A 24,637-nucleotide genomic window follows, 5' to 3' on the forward strand; every position below is an offset into this window, starting at 1 on the left:
CTGCAAGGAAGGTTTGTAGAGGAAGCTTGAACCAGGAGAATTATGTCTCAGTTGAGTAGGTAGAAAGAAAGCAAGCAAGTGGCAAGCAAGATGCCAGAGTGACCTGTGAGGTTCAAAGTCCAAGAGCAGGTCAGGTCTTCCCAAACTCTATTTAGAAATTTCAAACATTCCTTCTCCTTGTGTCCTCAATGTTATTCCTTATGTCTCACAAACAAGTGAAACCATATAGTCATTGATTTTCTCTGCTTGACTTCTTCGACTCAGCACAATCTCCGCCAGTCTCATCCATGTTGATGCCAAAGTTGGGTATTCCTCCTTTTTAATGGCTGAGTAATATTCCAATGCATATATGGACCACATCTTCTTTATCCACTTTTCTGTTGAAGAGCATCTTGGCTCTTTCTACAGTTTGGTTATTGTGGACATTGTTTATATGAACATTGGGGTATACAAGACCCTTCTTTTCACTATATCTGTATCTTGGGGATAAATATCCAGTAGTGCAGTTGCAGGGTGATAGTGTAACTCTATTTTTTTTCTTTAATTTTTCAGCGTAACAGTATTCATTGTTTTTGCACAACACCCAGTGCTCCATGCAAAACGTGCCCTCCCTATTACCCACCACCTGTTCCCCCAACCTCCCACCCCCGACCCTTCAAAACCCTCAGGTTGTTTTTCAGAGTCCATAGTCTCTCATGGTTCGCCTCCCATTCCAATGAAACAAGATGGGATTGGGAGGGAGACAAACCATAAATGACTCTTAATCTCACAAAACAAACTGGGGGTTGCTGGGGGGAGGTGGGGTTGGGAGAGAGGGAGGGGGTTATGGACATTGGGGAGGGTATGTGCTATCGTGAGTGCTGTGAAGTGTGTAAACCTGGCGATTCACAGACCTATACCCCTGGGGATAAAAATACATTATATGCTTATTAAAAAAAAATTGTAACTCTATTTTTAATTTCTTACACAATCTCCACCCTGTTTTCCAAAGTGGTTGCACCAACTTGCATTTGTACCAAGAGTGTAAGAGGGTACCCCTTTCTCCCCATCCTCTCCAACACTTGTTTACTGCTCTGTTATTTTTTTTTCCATTCTAACTGGTGTAATGTGCTATCTCAATGTGGTTTTGATTTGAATCTCCCTGATGGCTAACAATGATGAACATTTTTACATATGTCTATTAGCCATTTATATATTTTCTGTTCATGTCTTCAGCCCATTTTTCAACTTGATCATCCTTTTTTTTTTTTTTTTTGAGGGAGTGGCGGTTATTGAGATTTTTATGTTATTTAGAGATCCTTGATATCAGCCCTTTGTCTCTATTGTCATTTTTGAATATCCTTTCCCATTCCCTGGGTTGCCTCTTTTTTGTAGACTGTTTCCTTGCTATGCAGAAACTTTTATCTTGATGAAGTCCCAAATGTTCATTTTCACTTTTGTTTCCCTTGCTTTTGGAGAAGGGGGAAATTGGAGGGGGAGATGGACCATGAGAAACTGTACACTCCAATAAACAAAGTGAGGATTTTAAAGAGGTGGGGGGTGAGGGGATGAGTGAACATGGTGGTGGGTATTAAGGAGGATACATATTTCATGGAGCACTGGGTATTATATGTAAACAATGAATCTTGGAACACTGCATCAAAAAGAAATGATGTATTGAATGGTGAATTATATAATAATAATTATTTTAAAAGGAATTTCAGACATTGAGGTGGGGAGGTGCAGTTTATCTGCAAACTCAAGGGACATTTGTTTTGGAGAGCATGGTGTTGGACTAGGGGAGGGAGAAGCATTTAATGTGCACCTACTGTGTTCCAAGCAAATTAGATAAGTGAGGCTATTTGATCCTGAGAGAAAAAATTCTATTCTACAGATAGGAAATAAAGCTTCTGAGAAGTGAAATAAACTTGAGCAAGTTTATAAATATAAGAGTGCATGATGGTGACCTAACTCATCCCACCTAAGGTGAGAACTGAACCCACCTCCTCGAGAGACACACCAAATCTACACCTATTTATAGATCCTCATGAAGAAGAACCGAGAACAGCCTGAACAGCTTCTGCACAGCAGAAAACAGAGACAGAGACATCATAACACAGGAATCACCCCTCAGCAGCCTGCCAACTGCAGTGGAAGGGATAGTTCTGTGGGCTGTAAGCTAATGTGTCTGCACTGGCACACAGAAAACAAGCTACAGTTCAGAGAGCAACTAGAATGTGAAGGATCTTCCCTGAGAGCTCCCCCCCCCCCAACACAATGGGGAAGGAGGGGTGTTGGATCTCCTTCTGTGTCAAGTCACAGGCAAGCTCAAATTCTGCTCCACTTTGATAGTATGTACAGAAGCAAGGTCTGAGCATCCTCGCTGGTGTATCACCTCGTTGATCCCAGGGTCCCCAGCCCACTCAAACCCAGCTGTGCCAAGAAGCAGCTCCAGCATGGCACACACTGGGATGCTCCTTGTCAGCATTCACTAGAGCTCCAGACATCATACTGAGTTGGCACAGTTGCTAAGCATCCAAGAACACTCCAGGTCTGCTCCCATCTTGCATGGGTCACCCTTAGTTATATGGGTATGTGACATCCTGGGTCATGTTTGACCTCCAGATGCCTTGAAAAGGAGTACCCTATGTGGAAATCCCAGGATCCCATAGCTCACACTCTGTCAGGACACTCAGAGTGCTGAAGATATCCCAGCTTTCATCCACTTGAGTTTCAGCCATCTTGCTAGTGGGTACTGTGCACAGAGAACAACCGCCATCTTAAATCCACCCCAGCTATAGCTATCTCCCAAAGCGTCCTCTCTTCAGAGAGCCTTGGGACATTCCTGCCCATGCCCACTGCAGTTACAGATGTACTGCCAGGCTACCCCACCCCATGAAGACAATCCCAGAAAACCTCAGCACCTGATACATCTCCACTCCAGCCACCCTCTGCAAAAAGAGCCCTGTGACAGCAGTTAGCTCTTAGCTTCACCCAATCTGCCGGGATGTCTTCTGTGTGAAGACCCTATGTTTCTTATAGCATGACTTACACTAGCCAAGCTATGTTAACAACCCAGGTATCTCCCAGAGATTTTTGCATAAGGGCTGCCTTTCAGCCAACCACTTCCCCGCTTGCCTAGCCAAAAGTCCCACCTTCACCTCCCAGAAAGTCACAGCCCATAACCTGGTGCCTATGCACTCCAAGGCCTCTCTGGCACCTCTATGCTCACACACTCCAGAGCACTCCCACAAACTTCCCACCACCCCGTGGCTCTGCACTCCACCCACACCCCCAGAAAGCCCCCACCCAGACCCTGATTCCCACACACCTCTGGGCAGAGAAGAGCCTAGAAGTACTGGCAGATCCTGGTCCTCCTCCTTCTTGGTAGCAGCAGACTGCAGCCCTGGATCACAAATTCAGCATGTGGGAGAAATTTCAGTTGGAAGAAGAACAAGATTCAGAAAATTGGTTTTCATGAACTTCGCAAGGTCACACAAGGATCACTGCACCATTCCAACCCCTTGAAAACTTGCTGTCTCTGATACTACCAATTAGAGAGCCATCTTTGCCTTAGCATCCAATGTTGTTCCAGCAGCACCATTGCAGGAGAGTACAAAACAAAGTTTTGTAGAAATGCTGAGATTTCATCATTTATAAATACACCACAGAGATAGTATAAGTTGCCCCTTCTACAGATCTATGAATTAGAAGCACATAACATTGAAACATGGAGGGAGTCTTAGCCCCCCAAAATACATAAGCCTTTAGTTAACATAGCTCCAGATCCAAGCCTTTTCTATGATGTACACTTGCTGATTAAAAAAAAAAAAAAAATCCATGCCTTGCCAGTTATTCTATCAGTGGGAATGCATTTTATATACTTACCCTCAAAAGAATCCTTTTGTTTCCCAGCATTTTATGTCTGATATACCAAAGTCTACCTTCATGAAGCAGAACCCAGATGCCCTTGATTTTGGGACCCACCTCTATATCCCTTCATCCACCAGAACACTTCCATCAGGAAAGCCTTGAACATCTTTTTAGAAAGAAGGTTGCCAACCTTCACTGTGGTGCATGAGTCAGGAGAAGCTGTAGACATTTATTCCAAGTGTGATGTAAAGTAACCTTGTTGCTGAGAAAACATAGAGTAACCTAGATATCACAGTGACCCAGGCCCTTAGCACTACTTACAGTGTCTTGAGGGTGTCATGAAGTGTAGTAAGCTGTGGATCCTGGGCTGATTACTGTGGGCTGATATCTGTGGGCTGCTGGTCACAACTGAAACAGAGAGCTCATGGGTGTGATTTCCCTGCCAGATAATAGGCAAGTCCTGATACTCATGTCCACAGGGGCCAGACAGAAGGAGAGAGAAGCAGAATGACCACTGTGCCTGAAGAAGCCCTTGGAGAAAATGTGGAGAAATATTCTGGGTCTGGCTCTAGATCATGAACACTGACCAAGACAGAAGACAGACAAATGGTTAACAATGTGTATCAGGGATTAGTCATGGTTATTTTTTTTTTCCCAGCAAGGTTGAAACTGAGCATAAAAAGATTCAGTTTTCCATTAAAAGACTGTTTTCAGAGCTTTGAACAATTTCAGATATTGTATGTTGTCAAAGTGCTCTGTATCCTGAATTTTTGGATTGTTTTTCATCTCAAAGAATTCACTGGTCTGTAACAGGTAATATTAGATAAAAGTAGAACATGGCTTTTTCGGACATTGTGTCTTATAACAACACACAGGGTATGTCATCACTGTGGCCAGTGGCAGCTGGAGGACACAGGGCTTGGGTGTGAAAGTCTTTGAAACTTTCTCAACCCATTTTCTTTTCCTTAGATTTGGGGAACTGCTGTAATTTGAATATAAATAATTCATTTGTAAAACTTAACGACAGTGTTAAGTGTCTGTTATGATCTGTAATGTAAAGAAGACTGCTTTATGATAGCCTTGTTAATTTTTACTTTCATGCAATATTTTACACATCTTTGCAGGTAAACTTAACTATACGCATTGATAAGCCATTGTTTGTTATTATAATTTCTACTTCCTCATTTAAGTTTGGACATGGAAAGGACAGGACTTCTAATATAGCCACTGTTGTAGTTTAAATGATGAAGTATCCAAAGCACGTGTGAAGACCTGCTCTACTAGAGTGGGAAACAGGCAGAAGTTTTGAGGAAAGACAGTGTTGGGAGTATGTCTTTTTTCTCATGTATTGAAATGTAAAATCATGATGTCTGTATGCCTGCTAATGGGTTGTTATTGAAAAGTGTTATTATGGCATATGTACTTCTCATGGGGTTGAAGAGAAATAAGGTTTCCTAATGTCAGTCCTCTGAATATGTCCACACTATACATAGATATGAGTATAATGTGATACTTTTTCTTTTTGGGTTTTTTGACAGATTGAAAAATTAATATAACTCCTACTGTCTACAACAAATAGATGAATGGATGAAGAGCAGGTGATATATTACAACAAATAGATGAATGGATAAAGAATAGGTGAAGATAGATAGATAGATAGATAGATAGATAGATAGATAGATATAGATATATGAAAATAACTAAGCCCAAAAATGATGACATCTTGCCATTTGGAACATGGATGGACACAGAGGGTATAAATTTAACAGAAATTGGTTAGACAGAGAAAAACAAATACCATAGGATTTCACTCCAATGTGGAATCTGAAAAGCAAAACAAATGAAAAACAAAACAAAACAAAAAGCAGAATCAGACGTATAAATATAAAGAACAAACTGATCTGCTAAAGGAGTTCTCAGAGGAGAAGAGAGTGGGGCATGGGAGAAATGGGTGAAGGGGAGTGGGAAACACAGGCTTCCCATTATGGAATGGACACGTGGTATAAAAGGCACAGCATAGGAGATATGGTCAATGTTATTGGAATATTGTCTCTGGCAAAGAATGGTAGCTACACTTCTGGTCAACACAGAATAAGGAAAAAAGTGTTCAATCGTATAATGTACATATGAAGCTAATATACTATTTCATGTCAACTATGCTTCAATTAAAAAAAAAAAATGAATCAGTGGTGCCTGGGTGGCTGAGTGGTTTAAGCCTCTGTCTTTGGCTCAGTTCGTGATCTCAGGGTCCTGGAATCAAGTCCCACATCTGGCTCTCTGCTCATCAGGGGCCTGGTTCTCCCTCCCCCCTGCCTGCCTTTCTTCCTACTTGTGATCTCTCACTCTCTGTCCAAAAAGCACAGTTGCAATTGCAGGGTCATAGGGAAGCTCTATTCTTAATTTGTAGAGGAATCTCCACACTGTTCTTCAAAGTGGCTGCACTAACTTGCATTCCCACCAACAGTGTAAGAGGGTTCCCCTTTCTCCACATCCTTTCCAACACACGTTGTTTCTTGTCTTGCTAATTTTGGCCATTCTAACTGGTGTCAGGTGGTATCTCAATGTTAGCTTCCCTATGACCCTGCAATTGCACTGCTGGGTATTTACCCCAAAGATATGGATGTAGTGAAAAGAAGGGCCATCTGTACCCCAATGTTTATTGCAGCAATGGCCACGGTCGCCAAACTGTGGAAAGAACCAAGATGCCCTTCAACGGATGAATGGATAAGGAAGATGTGGTACATATACACAATGGAGTATTATGCCTCCATCAGAAAGGATGAATACCCAACTTTTGTAGCAACATGGATGGGACTGGAAGAGATTATGCTGAGCAAAATAAGTCAAGCAGAGAGAGTCAAGTATCATATGGTTTCACTTATTTGTGGAGCATAACAAAGAACACGGAGGACGGGGCACCTCGGTGGCTCAGTGGGTTAAAGCCTCTGCCTTCGGCTCAGGTCATGATCCCAGGGTCCTGGGATTGAGCCCCACATCAGGCTCTCTGCTCCGCTGGGAGCCTGCTTCCTCCTCTCTCTCTGCCTGCCTCTCTGCCTAGTTGTGATTTCTCTCTGTCAAATAAATAAAATATTAAAAAAAAAAAGAAAAAGAACACGGAGGACATGGGGAGATAGAGAGGAGAGAGAGTTGAGGGAAACTGGAAGGGGAGATGAACCATGAGAGACTATGGACTCTGAAAAACAACCAGAGGGTTTTGAAGGGGGGGGGGCGGTGGGAGGTTGAGGAACCACGTGGTGGGTAATAGGGAGGGCACGTACTGCATGGAGCACTGGGTGTGGTGCAAAAACAATGAACACTGTTATGCTGAAAATAAGCAAAAAAAAAAAAAAAAAAAAAAAGCACAGATGGAGCAGTCTCCTCCCAGACCAGATACATAGGCTCTGAAGCTCAGAGTAGAGATGATTAAGGAGCAGAAATTTGCACTCTGAACAGGGGGAGGGATAACTGGGCTTCCCTGTGAAAGAAGAAGATCATGTGGTTTAGGACTGAACACCAACCAAAGGGATACACAGGAAAAAGCTGTCAAAGGAAACTGAAACGGAAATCAACAAAGAAAGAACTGGAAGTAAATTTGTCACAGAAGTGAAGGGCAGAGTCTCCCCAAGTGACTAGTGTTACCTGCAGCCCCAAGACAGGCTGAGTGAGGCCAGTTCCATCTGAATTGCATTTGGGTCCTCATGACTCTCAGACAAACCCAATTCTGTTATGTATGTGTATGTATACATACATATATACTTTCTACTAATTTTTAAGAAGATTATATATAATCTTCTTAAAAGATTAAAATCTGTGCTCACTGTTTCAATAAGCAATAATTAATTAATAAGTAATAAGAAAAAGTTATAAGTAGTTAATGGGACCTTCCTCTGGTGCCAGTCCCCACTGGCACCACGCAAATATGGAAGGGTCCTGAAGACTTTTTTTTTTTTTAATTTTAGGGTTAGAATTTTGTGATGCATCAGTTGCATAGAATACCCAGTGCTCATTCAATCAAGTGCCCTCCTTAATGCCTATCCTTAGTTACCCCATCCTCCACCCACTTCCCTTCTCACAACCCCATTTGTTCCCTAGTTAAGAGTCTGTCATGGTATTTCTTCCCTTTCTGATTTCATCTTATTTTTCCCCTCCCTTTCCCTATTGCCATCGGTTTTGTTTCTTAAATTCCACATATGAGTGAAATCCTATAGCATTTGTCTTTCATCAACTTATTTCACTTAGCATAATAGTCTTTAGGTACCATTGTGAATGGTAAGATATCATTCTCTTGATGGCTGAGTAATATTCCATTATATGCATATAGCATTATCTTCTTTATCCAGACTTTAAAAATTTCTGATTTTGCAGCCCAGTGGTTATAATACTTTGTGGCAGACTCTCCAAGTAGACTCTCTCTCCTCGACTGTGTCCTCAACTATATCAGACCTGAATCAACTCTCCACACCTCTTCCCTTCCAAATGGTGGTCGCTTTTTTACTTATAGCCTTGTGGAATTTGTTTTATAACATCTTTGATTGATTTCTTGGGAGTTAAGAATAGTCTGATAAGCATGTAATTGTATTTGAGGAAAGAGACAATCTTAACTCCTCTCCCAGAACTTTCTGACTGGATGCTGCACACTAAGGCTGTGAACCTGGGGACAGGCTAGATTTTGTTGCCCCCTTCTAGGAGAGCTGAATGTCGTTTAGGTAAGGAGATCATGACTTGTGACACAGATTTGTCCTTTCTAGGTTTAGGTTTATTGTGGGAAGATGTGTGAAACATAACGCCTACCATTTTCTCCACTTACATTTAAGCTGTGATGGATGAGTTGAGGGTATCACTTGCTCTAGTGCTATGTTGTCTGACTTACCCCACAACTGTGATCTTTCTATGATGTTTCTGTGACCTTTTCATGGGGTCTAATTGCCCATGTCCTCATTAACATCGGTGTTAGTGTTTTAGCGAATGATGACAATGAGTGACACATTTAACTTTGTACTGTTTGAGTCTTTCAGGGTCTCCATGATCTCCCTATCATATGAATTTTTCAACTTGAAGGAAAGTTTACCTGGTTTCCTTTAAAACGTGGTTTCCAGGAAATGATGTCATGAGGGTCACTAAGAAATCCTTCAGTCATCAGCCATCCAAACTGCCTGGTGATTGGCCACCCAAATAAGGCCAACATGAAAGTGCCCTGGAGACTGGATAGGGAATGTTATTGACATCATAAGAAGACACTGTGATGTACCAGGGCTGTTATAAAAGGACATCTGCAGCCCAGGTTGCACTGAGGAGGGAGATAGTGTTTTAGCCATAACTCTTCCTCGCTTTCTCTGCCCTGTTCTCTTCCTCTGTTCATGGCAAGCACCCTGCCAATTCCTCCTTCCTTGGGCCTCCCACCAACACTCTCACACCACCTTCATGTTTGTGTTTATGTTTGTGCCCCTCTGTGGTCCTGAGAGTCCTCAAAGCAGTACCCAGTAACTCCTGGACGCATTTCCCATTGTGTGGATGGCCCATCTTCTCAGGGACACATTCCACTTTGTATATGGGATTGGGGCACTGTAAATCAGAGTACTGTAGATTTTCAGCTGGGTTCCACATCTCTGGGATCAAATCTGGGTTCAGCACAGGAAAGCTGAGTCCATGTCCTGAGGGAACACTGGGCCTACTATTATTCCAGAGCCCTCAAACACAGCTCAGCACAGGGAACATGAATGCTCTAAGCATCTGGCCATCCTGATGTTCACAATGTCTCCAGACAAAAGGAAGAGAGGAAATTTCATGAAACATGTATTGGGAGAAGGAATCACCACATCTCTAGACATAGTATGAGTCCTTGGAACACATGTCCTCAGACCACAAGCAGTCTGACCCAGCTTAGCAGTGGACACACTAATTCCACAGACTGCTGGCCAACCAGGAGCCTACAGACCACACACACTTGAACACAGTATACCACAGGCAAATTCAGACCCCAGAACAGAGAACCCACCAGAAACTCTGTGAGTGGAAACCTTCTGAATGCATTTGAAACTGGGCAGATGAGTCATACAGACACTGGTTGGACAAGGAGTCCTCATAACACACCTTGCCAATCCAGGCAGCACAAAGCAAGTATGTCTAGAGAACACCAAGCTTGCCAAGTGCCAAGAATCTATCAATCCTGCATCCCAGGTCAGTACTGGGAAAACGATTCACCTGAACAGCAGCATCAACATATACCCTTGGACATGGAGACCAAGAAAGAGCCTTGGGCTGGGCCAAAATGGCACTTGATGAACCAGCTCACCAATCGCCTATTGACATAGAGACCAACAAATCATCTCTCTTGTAGGCCAAATAGGAACTTGTATAGAAGGTTCACCATGTACCCTTACATCTGGGCACTGATAAGACAGCTCTGTGATAGGTCAAGAGGACAACTATACAGCAGGCTTACCATTTGTATTTTGATATCAATAGTAACTCAGTTCTGTACTCAGCCAAGTAGGCACCTGGAGAGTGAGATCATTATGTGCCCTTGGACTCAGAAACCAAAAACTCATCTCTATCCTGGGCCAAGGAGGCACCTGGACAAATGATTCATCATGTGTTGTACAACTAGAGACCAACAAAGTATATCGGGTCTAGGTCAAAGACTCACTGGGACCAGTTTTTCACAAAGCGCATAACTTTACTCTCTATTAGGCCAAAGAGGCACCTTCACAGCAGGCTTACCATGTGTCCTTAGACCTTGAAACATAGAACAGATCTCTGAGCACTTGGAAAGCAGGATCACTGTCTGCCCTTCAAACTCAAGACCAACAAATCATGTCTGTGCGTCGGCCAACCAGACGCCTTGATAGTGGCCTCATCATTGGCCTTTGAAACTGGAGACCAACAACTTAGCTGTCTGATAAGGCAAGCAGGCACCTGGACAGATGAACTAAATAAATTCTCAAAATGATTTATAAGTTATTTCCTTTATTGTGTGTATGTTATTGACTGACATACTTATCAATATAGTCTGGGGGAAATTTGGAGAAATTTTTAATGCTCATTCAGAAGGACATATGCATTGGTGAACTGTCGCTTCATTTGTGATATAACACTCAGTGAGAAATTTCACCAAAGAGGGTATAATTGGTTCTTTGTTAATTTTTTTCAAAATGAAAAACAAAAACAAACAAACAAAACACAAAAGAAACAAGCAAACAACAACAAAAACGATCTTTCTTATTTTGTGTCATTAGCCAAGACTGGTTACAGAAACAACATGAAAATTGCACAACACTGAAGACAACAGTCATCCATACAAGGTGCTGCTTAAAATATAACATTTCTGTAACACCACATGTCTGGAAGAAGTTAAGTATCTTCCTGGTGAAAGTGATTAGAACTGCATGAGTCTAAGTCATCCCTGAACTGCATGACTCCCCCCATTGGTCATCTAGATGCCACCCGTGTAGAGCCATAATGTTTCCCAATTATGGACTTGACTAAGATATTCTTATTCACACTAACCTTTGGAAGCACAATCATTCCCTTGTCAGCATAGGCAATCATATTTTCATGCCTCTGTTTCAGAGTCTAAGGGCCTACTCAGCAACACTGACCATTGTCTCCCAGACTACTAATTCTGGGCATTTTCATAGACTAAAAGTACTGAGCTCTCAATGCCAAAGCCTGGCATGCAACAGGTACTCAAAGCTGAGTAACATGGAAAAATACATGGATAAACCACTACATCTTCTATAATGGGATACTGACAAGTCTCCAGTTTGAATCTGTATCCCAAGTGTGAGGTTCCTGTGGGCTGAACTAGCATTTCAGCATCTGGTTCCTTGTCTTATCCCTTACATCCCACACCATAGGAAATTCTTGACCAAGGGAGACACTATTAAATTAATGCCTATGGAATGAGTGAACATACTCTTACTTTGCTCACTTCATAATTTCCAACTGTGAAAACATACCAAGGATTTATTATCAGTCCAGAAAAAAAAAAAAAAAAAACATTACCAAAGAGTACAGGCTCCTTCTGCTTCCTTGCTCAGACTCACAGCCTCTCCAGCAGTGGTTCTCAGAGCACCCTCTTTTTCACAGTAAGAACCCTTGGGATTTCCAGCTGCAAATCCTCCTTCACAATCAGCATGATTTCCTTCTTGAGTTTTCATCACCCCCGGGACTCCCTGCTTAGCAGCTGCCTGATCCCACAGAGACTCACCCCTGCCAATATCAGCTGAATAGACCCTTAACCACTTGTCAAGGACCATATTATGTATCAAAGAGTTATTGTCGTTGATGGTAAAAAGCTATGACCACAGGGAAAATTATTCTCAATGAAAATAGAACCAAGGACTTGCTTCTTCCCTTAACAAATATACGTGACTTGAAGACAGAATGTAAGTTGTGAAAATGGTTAAAACTGGTTTCATGAGAACCATCGTTAATGATGACTATAGTTAATCATATTTGATTGTATAATGTACATTGTATTGCATATTTGAATGGTTCTATAACAAAAGATCTTAAATTTCTTATCACAATGAAACATGTAACTCTGGGAGATCTGTTATCCAGAAGTAAGTGGTGATCATTTCACAATATATACATATATCACTCTGATATACACCTGAAAGAAATAGAATGTTTCATGTTAATTATATATCAATTTTTAAAATAACTGAATAAACTGCAATTGGCAAAATGTCGTCTCTGCCACCTGAAGTAATCGCTTTTGCACATGCACTTGTAGGTGAATCATGAAAAGTGGAAGTCAAAGGAAAGGACTCTGGTTCTGTACTCCTCTGTGGAGTGTTCCCTGAGTTTCATTGATTTAAGAGCAGTTTGCATTGATTTAAGAGCAGCAATTTTCCAAACTGGAAGGGGAGGGCCTGGTGGTATAGCATGTATGACTGCATGTTTCAATCTAACAGTGTATATAATCCTCCTTTGCTCTAAACAAATCATAATCATTCCTTGAAAGGCATGAAAGCCTCCTCTCCGACCTAGGCTGCCCTGTCTCTTCTTTTTCCCAGCTAATCTGTGCAATATCCACACCTCAAGACTCAGTCCAATACCCAACACTTTTTGTTTTCTCTTCTGGTCAGTTCACAACACCCCAACCACTGTCTGCTTCACTTGGCTGGCATTGTAGTGAATATTGTTGTAGTCTCCAATCCCACTTACTAGTTCTTTGTCACATCATTATGTTGGTTTGCTTTCTGTGCTTTATCTCCTAAAAGCAATGATACTTCAAGTTTTTAATGGTTTGCCTAGGAAGATATGAACATACACAGTACATCATTTGCTATACAAAACAATTTTCTTAGCAAAAGTAAAGATGAATTTAAGTGTAATTTAAGTTACAATTCACACAACTATTGCAATGAAATACATAAGTGGTAGGGCTCACCTCAGATTCACCCCATGAACTTAAAAATACACTTATTTCTCCCTAAAGTGAAAATTAAGGCAGTTCTTCAAATTTCTTCATTATATCTTCACAAGATCACCTTCAAACCAGTATCCTTCTTTAGAAAACAGATTGAGAGCCCAATGTCAAGGTAGAGCAATATATTCTCACAACATGCTATCATTTACAACCTCAAGAACTACTGGCATTACAAGTTCCCCTATGTACCTCAAATTTTAAAGAAAACTCAGTAGCAGAGTTTTTAAATCAACTGTATTAATTTGAATTAATTTTAATTAACATATCCAGCATTATTAGTTTCAGAGGTAGAGCTCAGTGATTCAAAATTTGCACATAACACCTATTGCTCATTACATCCCTCCTTAATGCTTGTCACTCAGTTATTCCCCAATAACATCCCCTCCAACACCCTCAGTTTGTTCCTGACAGTTAAGAGTCTCTTATGGTTTTCCTCCCTCTCTGATTTCCTTTTTTTTTTTTAATTTTTCCTTCCCTTACCTTGTTCTAACCTTTTATTTATTAAATTCCACATATGACTAAAATCATATGGTATTTATCTTTCCCTGACTGACTTATCTTACCTACAATAACACCTCTATTTCCATCCCTGTTTTTTTAAAGATTTTATTTATTTATTTGACAGAGAGAGAAATCAGAAGTAGGCAGAACAGCAGCAGAGAGAGAGGTGGAAGCAGGCTTTCCGCTGAGCAGAGAGCATGATGTGGGGCTCGCTCCCAGGGCCCTGGGATCATGACCTGAGCCAAAGGTAGAGACTTTAACTCACTAAGCCACCCAGGAGCCCCCATCCATATGGTTTGTAATGTCATGATATCCTTTTTGAGGGTGTAGTAATATTCCATTGTGTATAAACAAAGGACCAACAAACACATGAGAAAATGTTCAACATCCCTCAGCACCAGGGAAATACAAATCAAAACCATGATTTGAGAGTACCTCACACCGGTCATATTGGCTAAAATTAACAAGACAGGAAAGAACATTTGATGTTGAGGATGAAAAGAGAGGGGAACCTTCTTTCAGTGTGGGTGGGAATGCCAGGTGGTACAGCAAATCTGGAAACAGTATGAAGGTTGCTCATAAAGTCAAAAATATACATACTCAGGCTTCTAGATGGTTCAGTCAGTTACCACCTGTCTTTGGCTCAGGTCATGATCCCAGATCAAGCACCAGCATGAGCTCCCTGCTCAGCCATGAGTGTGCGTCTCCCTCTTTCCCTTCCTCACTCATAGTGTCTTTCTCACATAAATAAAATAAAACTTAAAGGAAAGTAGAACTATTCTATGACCCAACACCAGCTCTACTATGTATTTATCCAAAGGATAGAAACATAAGGGTTAATTTTTATAGGAGAAGTGTCCACAATTGTCAAAGTATATAAAGTACTCAGATATCCAGAAACACATGAATGGAGAAAGAAGATAAGGCAGTTTTAAGCTCATCTTTCCTACTTAACCCTTACACTCCACCTAGTGGAGCAGAATCCAATCCATTTGGATTCTTCAGAGATCTTTCCTCTTTCAGCTCTTTGGATTCTAGGGTACCAGGAGGAGGAAGGAAAGTTGGCATTTTTAGCATCTGGTGGAGGGCCAAAAGCATTCATAGTCTGTATTACCAATACCCATGAACAAACTCCAACCACCACTCCTTTTTTGCCACTTTTCCCTATTTTAAGTTAAAAGAAGGAAGCAGAAAACACCAGCGGATGCCCCACACCACTTATTTCAGCTAAGGACTGAAACTGGAGCTTGCCCCCAGCCCTTTCTACAACAGCTACAACCAGAAGACAGTGACAAACTTAGTGGAGACCAAACAGCTCTGAAATGTGAGTCCATGGAAGTGGCTCTGTTTCCTGTACTCACTCATGACTGCATCTGGTTATGACAGTTAGTAGTCTCAGCAGTAATGATCACCAGACCTTCCTTTTATTCCGTTTTCACCTGAAGTTATATACAGAGTTATAATGTAAGTGGATAAAGGCATAGATAAGGTGAAGCACATTCTATGAACTTTAATCAATGACTAGAGACTGTAAAATGAAGAGGATGACCCCAATAGAGTTCTCCCAATCCTATTAAATGCTCACACCAAACAGGCAGGTAACTGTGGTGCTGGCCCAGGTGTACTCAGGTCCTCTGGCTTCCTGCCTTTACCATCTCCCCAGAGGACAGGAAGAGAGGATTTAGCTAATACATCCCTGTGAAGGTCCTGGTGTGAGGGATGAGCTGGTTAAACCCCTCAGATACTGGGGAGATCCACCCCCGCCAACCATTGAGCACTTCCTCTGCTCAGCTTGGGCACTGGTCATAAATTGGTCAGCTGGACCAGGTAGGAACTGGGGGTGGGGAGATGAGTTACTACTGGTTGTCTGCAGGACACCTGTCCTGCCACACATGACAGCTAGCCCTATGGGGAGAAGTGGACACAGGGGAGATACATGCCTGATATTAAATAAAAGACAAATGTCTTCTGCCAGCCAGTCTGATGTCCTGAGGTTCATTCAGGACCCCTGGGAGTCCACACCTGAGAACTTACCTGTTCCTGGGATGATTGGGCTCCTCTCAGCAAGCTGGCACCCTAGCAGAGGAGCAAGAGGTTGGGCAGCAAAGGTACAGGGAACCTGGCGTACCAGGAAGAAGGAGATAGAAGGAATGGGTGATGAACCCATTCCCTCCATCCCCTTGCCCTGGGGGCCCACTAGGACGATGTGCAAACTCCTTGTCCAGCAGTGCCTGGCAATCCTTGGCATCAGCTGTGCACACTCACTGCAGTCCACATTCACATTGTCAGCCACGTTGTCCTCTTCACACCAACCAAGCTCCTCCAGGCCACAGGCCTAGCTGTGTAGAGCCTGGGCAATGCTGCTCAGTGGCACATCCTGGAGAGCAACTGGCCCTGGTCCGTGCTGGAGGGTCTCAGAGTCCCTGTATTGTGGGTTCTCAGGAAGCTCCCCAACTGCCCCAGGGCCCAAGTTTCTGTGTTGCCTGCTGCTCTCCTCCATATCCAGAGCTCTTGCTGAGCTGGGGCCCGCTGTGCTGCTGGGAGCAGGGATGTTGGGCTTGGATATTGCGGGGAGAAGGTTGTAGCACTCTTTCTAAGCAGATCTCTCTATTTGTTCCCTAAGAAGGAATTCCAGGAGTTTTGTCAGCTTCCTGCCAGACCCCTCCCCACTCTCAGTGCTTCCCCAACTGAGATGTCACTTTCCAATTGCTCTTTTCTCTGTGAAATCCTCTCTGTCCTGCTTCTCCTTCTGGCTCTGCCACCTCCCTTGGGACTCCCTTTTCTGGTTCTTGGCTTTGTCACTTGCACATCCTTCAGTATCAGTTCAAATAAAGAAAAATAAATGCATGAAATACATACATATGATGCATAGAAATTCTTTCTCATTGGGGAGAAACAGTTATTTACTGACCTGTTCTACTTGCTGGAGATTGAGTGGGAAGGAACAGCTACTGAGCTCCTGCCCTCAGGAACGCCCACTCTTCCTGGTTCCTGATAGACTTTCACAAATTTTTGTTCCCAGGTTACAGATCGCATTTTGATGAATGATCAAAACCACTTAGTTCGATTTACAATTAAAAGTTGCTGGTAGTATAAGAGACTATGGACTCTGAAAAACAACCTGAGGGTTTTGAAGGGGCAGGGTGGGAGGTTGGGGGAACCAGGTGGTGGGCAATGGGGAGGGCACGTATTGCATGGAGCACTGGGTGTTGTGCAAAAACAATGAATACTGTTATGCTGAAAAAAATAAATAAATTTATAAATGAAAGATAAAGAAAAAAAAAGTTGCTGGTAGTTGAAGGCAATATTTGCCAATTTTGAATAGATTTTAATTTCAGGGGGGTCTTATGTATAAATTCAAGTCTGAAAATAATAGCTGGAGGTACAAAATACCAATGTGTTGTTTCCAGCAGAAAATCAATAATTAAACATGATTAGCAATAATAATTTCCAAAATGAACTTTTTGGTTTGTTGTTGACTAACATACATCAGGAAATGAATCAGACTTTTTAATTTTTTTTTTAAATCAAGTCAGCCTGTTTCTTTGTTAGAAACATATTTTGGTGTTGCTATCAGAGAGAGAAATAGAAATAGTTTGTTAAAGCAGTTTTTTAGTTATGAGCCATGAACTCAGTTATGAGGTCAGAGCCATGATCACAGAAACATATAAAACCAACACACACAATCTATGTCAGATGCTCCAGTCAATTAGGAACAGGGATATGGGGAAAAGAGGAAAAGAAAGGGAAGCAGGAGGCATCTAGACATAGGAGATATTTAAGCACATTTAAGGAAATGCTACACTTAGTTTCATCTCTTTTTCACATGTTTATGCTCAAGACATTAAAGCCTCTTGGCGTGTTTCTGTGACAGGAACACACCTCAGGGGAGCCCTTGGCATACCTGCTCCTGAAGGTATGAAATTCAAGTGGAACTCACTGGGTAGATGAAAAATCCCCTCCCTGTACTTCCCTGAGCACGGAAAGCATTCCTGGGGAAGGACAAGTGCTTCAGTTACTGCCTTAAAACCCCAGGCCTGTCCACTGGTGCTCATCATGAAATCCTTTTTAGTCTCAGGGATCTAAACCTGAAAATGTTCCCAGCATGGATAGAGTCAAGGGCATTTCAGGTTTCATCAGTTCCCTTTAAAAATTCGCTAATCCCCATGTCCTCATATCAGGGAGATCATATGATAGTTGTCTTTCTCCGATTGACTTATTTCACTAAGCATGATACCCTCTAGTTCCATCCACGTCATCACAAATGGCAAGATTTCATTTCTTTTGATGGCTGCATAGTATTCCATTGTGTATATATACCACTTCTTCTTTATCCAGTCATCTGTTGATGGACATCTAGGTTCTTTCCATAGTTTGGCTATTGTAGACATTGCTGCTATAAACATTCGGGTACACGTGCCCCTTCGGATCACTACATTTGTATCTATAGGGTAAATACCCAGTAGTGCAATTGCTGGGTTATAAGGTAGTTCTATTTTCAACATTTTGAGGAACCTCCATGCTGTTTTCCAGAGTGGTTGCACCAGCATGCATTCCCACCAACAGTGGAGGAGGGTTCCCCTTTCTCCACATCCTCGCCAGCATCTGTCATTTCCTGACTTGTTCATTTTAGCCATTCTGACTGGTGTGAGGTGATATCTCATTGTGGTTTTGATTTGTATTTCCCTGATGCCGAGTGATGTGGAGCACGTTTTCATGTATCTGTTGGCCATCTGGATGTCTTCTTTGCAGAAATGTCTGTTCATGTCCTCTGCCCATTTCTTGATTGGATTCTTTGCTCTTTGGGTGTTGAGTTTGCTAAGTTCCTTATAGATTTTGGATACTAGCCCTTTATCTGATATGTCATTTGCAAATATCTTCTCCCATTCTGTCAGTTGTCTTTTGGTTTTGTTAACTGTTTCCTTTGCTGTGCAAAAGCTTTTGATCTTGATGAAATCCCAATAGTTCATTTTTGCCCTTGCTTCCCTTGCCTTTGCTGATGTTCCTAGGAAGATGTTGCTGTGGCTAAGGTCAAAGAGGTTGCTGCCTGCGTTCTCCTCAAGGATTTTGATGGGTTAGGGGGATAGAAGAAGAATAAATGAAACAAGATGGGATTGGGAGGGTGACAAACCATAAATGACTCTTAATCTCACAAAACAAACTGGGGGTTGCTGGGTGGAAGCTGGTGAAACAGGCAAACATGTTTTGGCTTATTTTGGAATTTACAAGGATTATTCCTTCTCCTTGCCAGACATCAATAGCTATTGTCTGCCTAGTGTCCCAGTTCCCTACCTTCTTCTGCCAAAAAAAAAAAAAAAAAGAAAGAAAAAAAAAAAAAAAAAAAGAAAATCAGCCACTGAATCCCACCCCTTGGCCACAGGGCCAGGAGTAAAGCTGTGAGCTAGGACAGGTCATCTAGAACATTCCTTGGAAATTCAGATGTGACTACTTAGAGAGGATAGCCTCCTTTTTGCTAGAGTCCTAACCTGAGGCTAGTAAGCCTACAAACGCTGCCTGTCAAGCTTCTCACTGCCTAAAGAAGCTCATCTGTAGGCCAAGATAAAGCTTCAGTTCAAATTACTAGAGTTTCTGTCACTTTCACCTGAAAGAATTCTGGTTGGCATAGTCTAATCTTACAAAGGAGGGAAGAGAAGCCCAGACAGGAATCAAGCACTCCTGGTCATGGCAAGGAGAGCCCAGGACTCCCAAAATCCACTCCTGCCCTTCTGCTGGGCCACATCCAGTTCCTCTTCCTGGGCTTAGAGGGGGCCAGGCACAACATCCAGAGTTTACCCCCAGGAAGATGAAGGACCAAATCTTCAATGCATCCCCTCTTGGTCCACTCCATCCCTTCTTCTGCCTCCCACCCCATGCCCTGTAGTCACAGTGACAGAAAAGACTACACCACTACTAGTGGTCTCCTAAAAATTACCAAGACTGAGAACCCAGCCATTATTCTGAACCCTGCCTCTGGTTTATACTTCTACTCCTTTAATAAAGAACTTGAGTGATGAACTCCTGCCTTTATTTAAGCAGTGCTTCCTGTCTGCTTTGCTATGTCTCCTGCTGAAAACTCCCACCTGTGTTGCAAACATCTCAGTTGGTCTGGCTACTCCTCCTATGAGGAAGGTGAAAGTGGAGTGAGAAAGAAGCAAAGATGTTTCTCCAGATCCCTGGAGCTGGATCAAGACAGGCCTGTCATGATTCACACTTCAGTGGAAGGGGCCCTGGGCTTGCCTCCTGGCTTAAGCAACAACTGACTACTGTGACATGGGCCACCTTCCTTCCTGCCCCAACCTTGTGTCCTTCCTCTGTGAAATGTAGAGGCTAGTGATGCTTATTTCAGAGGGACTGTGAGCATTCTGTGAGATTCCTGTCTTCACAGGACCTAACATAGGTCTGGGAACATTGCAGGTCCTGGGTTAAGGCTCATTTTCTCCTCCTTCGTGTTTCAGCTGATTAGAAAAAGGATGTTTCACATGACTCATGAGCCTACCTGCTCCCAAGTAAGTTAGGTGGAATTATCACATCTTCTCATGCACCAATATACATAAGATGAATGTGCAATACTATTAGAATAATTAACAGTCTAATTACTGTTCTAACATTCAAGCTGGCACCAAACATTAATTCCTAGGGAATACCAATTGCCAAGGATGCAGTTGTCAACCTGCGATGGGTGTATGTATGCAGGGACTGAATTTGTGAAATCAAGGAGCCATCACACTTTCCAAAACACAGGAGGAAATCTGTTACAGCATCGCACTAATGCACGGGTGCGCACACACACACACACATACACACACACACACACACACACACTGTCCCTCTCCCACTATGCCACTCTGGTCTCATTTCCTTTTTCTGACGATGAGCCTGCATGGATAGATGGGGGGAATGCCAACAGTTTTGCCAGCACCACTGACTAGGAGCTTCCACCAGCCTAGACAGCTACGAGGATGCTTCCCCAAGCTTCTCCAACAACAGCCCTGTGAGTGCTATTAGCAGTGGATTCCCACTTCATGGGTGGGGATCTGAGGTAAATAGAAGCTAAGTAATAGTAACTTTAACCCACCAATAGTGACTGTAACCCTGCTGGATGCTTCTTATGGCCTCTGTTTCTGAAGCCATGTGCTTGGGGTCTAGTCCTTGTTACCCCATTGTGCAGGAGACACCACTACCTAACCATGTCATACAGCAACATAATGGAAGAGCTGGGACTGACCCTTAGGTCACTGCTCCCAGAGGGCAGCCTGAGATGCTGAGAGAGACTCCCCACTGGTCTGGGTTCACTTGGATTCCTGCCAGGAAGCTGCGATCCAAACCCTGCCCCATCCAATACCTATCTATATCCTACATGCAGTATTTCTGGAGTTCAGCAATTAACTTGACATAATTCCTTATGGATTTCTTGAAAAGAAAATGACTGCAAAACTGAACCCAGGGGTGCCTCGGTTATGGCGGGGTTGCGCCTGTTCCCCAGCATAGAGGTCTGTCCCCAGAGCCACCAGCATCCAGGTTTTGGTCGATAACTCAGATGGAAACAAACCAGGTCCCACCTTGCATTTGTGGAAGGCACAAAGGCAGAAGAATGTGAAGCAGATCAGGGAGTTGGGCTGGGTGGAAACTGGCCTTGACCCTGAACTCCAGCTCTTGCCAGGTGCTGTGCCACCTGTGAGGCCCTACTTCAGCTGATAAGATAAAACCAAAAGTTTTATGGAAGAAAACCCTGCAGGAACCAGGACAGGAAGTGAGTGTCCTGCCTCAGGGTGGCTCCCAGTGGGAAAGTCAAAGGGATTGGTACATGCAAGTGTGTGAGGTTAGGAGCATGAATTTCCCTACCTGTCCAAGAAGTGGCAGGTGTCAGACAGCCCTGAATCTGGGAAATTTGGAAGAAGTAAAATCAGAAGAGCCAAAGATCATGGTCATCTTAAGGACCATCTGCCAGAAAGCCAATCTCTTTCTTCTCAAAGGATCATTGCCAGGGAACAGATGAGAGCCAAGACTGTGGACAGAAGCAAACACCAACTCCCGGGGGCTACACGGGCCTTAGGGACTGCCCTCGAAGGTAAGAATCAGTAAGTAAAAGTGATAAATGCATGGGGTTTCCATGCAATCATGCTGGCCCAGGCGTGCAGAATGAATGGGAGGTAAGTAGAATGGAAGGCAGAGAGACAAGTGCTGTGCTTTGGATAAGAAATCTGAAGAGGCAATTCACAAGGCCTGAAGGATGTGCGGTTGGTGTGCTGACTGATTGGAATGGGTCTTTGGGCAAGAATGACATAAGAGCAGCTCCCATGTATTGGCTTGGATAGCTGACTAATAAAGACAACTCTTTTAAAGATCAGTCTGAAAGTTGACATATAGTTATAGGAGTATCCTTATAAGACTAATAATATTTTATGCCATGGATCATAACATGTCATACAGAGTCATCCAATCTGCACTTGGATTCAGTATCTCTCTGTTAATTTGTGTATTTAACATCATATTTCCATTTGAAATGCTCCCAGAAGGAAGGAGATTGGAGGTGGGAGATGGAAAGGAGGGTGTGTATGTGGTGAAGCCTTGAATAGGAAAAGGGTCATGTGAGCAAGGTCCCTCGGTGCAGGACCAGGCTGTCTGAAAAGGGGGTGTACCCCAGCACTTCAGCAAAGTCATTTGCAGAGTGAAGTTCCCATTCTGAGCCTCCGATGGTGAGAGTCAGATGTTAATAGTAACAGACAGGTTTTATGGGTGACCTCCTGTGCACAGGGATGAGGAAACCCATCAGTGAGGGGCCTGGGAGCCATTCAGAGCAACACACATCCTTCAAATCTCCTCTGCTCCCTCCACCATCTATGTACATTCCTGTGGGTTCAGAGCCTGGAGCTCCGAACTTTGGAAGGGTCTGTCCATGCTTCATCTGACTTTTAAACCCCGACTTTCAGGGTTTAAAGCAAGCCCAGCTTGTGGACATCCCTCCTTGTCCTCTGCACTGCTTGCACCTCAGACCCCTCCTGGGCTCGGCTTCCAGGGATAGAAGGTCCAGAATCTGCAGATTCTGCAGCAGGCATCTGCTCAGGGAAGAAAATGGGTGCACCTCCAGCAGCAGGCAGTGTCCGCCCGGGCTGGGCTGTCTACATCCTGCTGCCATCTATGTCCTGCTTCCAGACTGTAAACCCTGGGAGCAGGCCAGGCAGCACCACCCCAAGTCCATGCTTAGGCCGCCTTTGGGGCCAAGAGTCTAGAGGGCCGTTCAGCTGCAGAAGCCAAAAGCACACCTCCCTCTATTCTATGTCCCTGACTTCCCCTCAATCCATAATCCAGCCTGTCACTGATTCATTCACTTACTCATTGAATCATGTATCCATTACACATTCAGTGCACATTGTTGACCGGTGGAATTATTGACCCCTCCCCAGCGACAGAGGTGAGCTCGCTGCTCAGACTTAGATACAGTCCTCTTGCATTCCCACGAGTTTGGTGCAGGTCTGTGTGAGATCAGAGCCAATTGGAATTAAGCCATGACATTTGCTGAAGCCATCTGGAAAGAGGGGACCTCTTTCTGCCAGACCCAGGAACTGCTGGGGGCTGTGCACATGATGGTCTGAGGCACTGACTCCAAGGGGACCAGAGCCAGAACTTGCAGAGAGCAGAGGGGTCCCAGGGACTCCCTGGCAGCCCAAGCCCTCCAGACCTCAACTCCTGAGATATTTCCATGAAGCACACTAATAAAGCCCATCCCCCATCTTTTTTTTTTTTTTTTTTAACTTTAAGCCTGCCTTGAGTAGGTTTCCCATGATTGCACCTGGAAGAACGCTAACTGAGTGGTCAGCTTCAAGGTTCTGCTCCTGACCTGCCTCTTCCACAAAACACTTTTTAATGCCTCCTTGAGTTACCCAACCAGACACGTGTCTAATTTTATATTCTCCTGTGACCTCTACAGATCGTGACTCAGTGCCAAATAATAAATACTTGGTATGATTTCTGGGTATTGACTGTCTAGCTGGGGTTTGAATGTTCTACCTTCTTTCAATAGAATTTTTTCCTAAACAACCCATAACCAACCCCTGCCTTTTAAAGCCTCATTTCCTCAACATAGATCCTCGTAGGTCCTCACCTGGGGCCAGGTGACACAGGTATTAGAATGGCCCAGCTCCTTCCTGGTCAGCAGGGGAACAGCAAGGAAACACATGTGCCCTTGACCTGAGGAAGACCAGGACCAATGGTGAGGTTGCTGCACTAGGTCTCAGGGAGGATGTCTGAACTCTGTGAACATGGGACATCAGCCTCTGGCTTCCCACACAGGGCTGGAGGATGAAGACGCGAGTACAGACAGGGGACTGTGTAGCATCTGTTTGTACAAGGGAATATCTATGGAAATCCATCTGCACTGGCAGACAATATTACATGAAGTCTAAGACCACAGGAAAAATAAGCACTCACATTACATACAAATAAATAATTGTGATTTATGTTCATAGAACTGGCTCCTTTTACCAGAGGCCACCAATCCATGGCTCCCTTCACGTTTTAATTTGAAGATTTATAAAAGCAGGAACAAAAGGGGCAGCTTTGTATTTTCAAAAGAATATAGACCTGTGGCCCCAGAAATTAAGAATACTAGACCCTCAGGTGAAAGCAGACTTCATAAGCCTCCCCCATCCCCAAATCCTATACCAAAATAGTTCAACATGTAGTGAAGAAAATGCTGTGTCTGCTAAGCAATATGCATGATGAGAGTAACACAATAGTATTTGTTCCCAGGACTTAAAGTCTTGTGGCAGATCAAACCAGGAAACATTTCTGGATCACTTGTTAAGCACTGTGAGCAAATGTTTCATTTAGACAAAATGCTACAGT

General features: G+C 43.3%; 1 pseudogene; it reads left to right on the forward strand.

Moving 5' to 3' along the window:
* The first annotated feature begins 3,403 nt into the window (after positions 1-3,403).
* LOC123938421 lies at positions 3,404-4,363 on the forward strand (annotated as a pseudogene).
* The last annotated feature ends 20,274 nt before the right edge of the window (positions 4,364-24,637 follow it).

Source organism: Meles meles, chromosome 3 (assembly GCF_922984935.1).
Source record: "Meles meles chromosome 3, mMelMel3.1 paternal haplotype, whole genome shotgun sequence".
Classification (NCBI taxonomy): Eukaryota; Metazoa; Chordata; class Mammalia; order Carnivora; family Mustelidae; genus Meles; species Meles meles.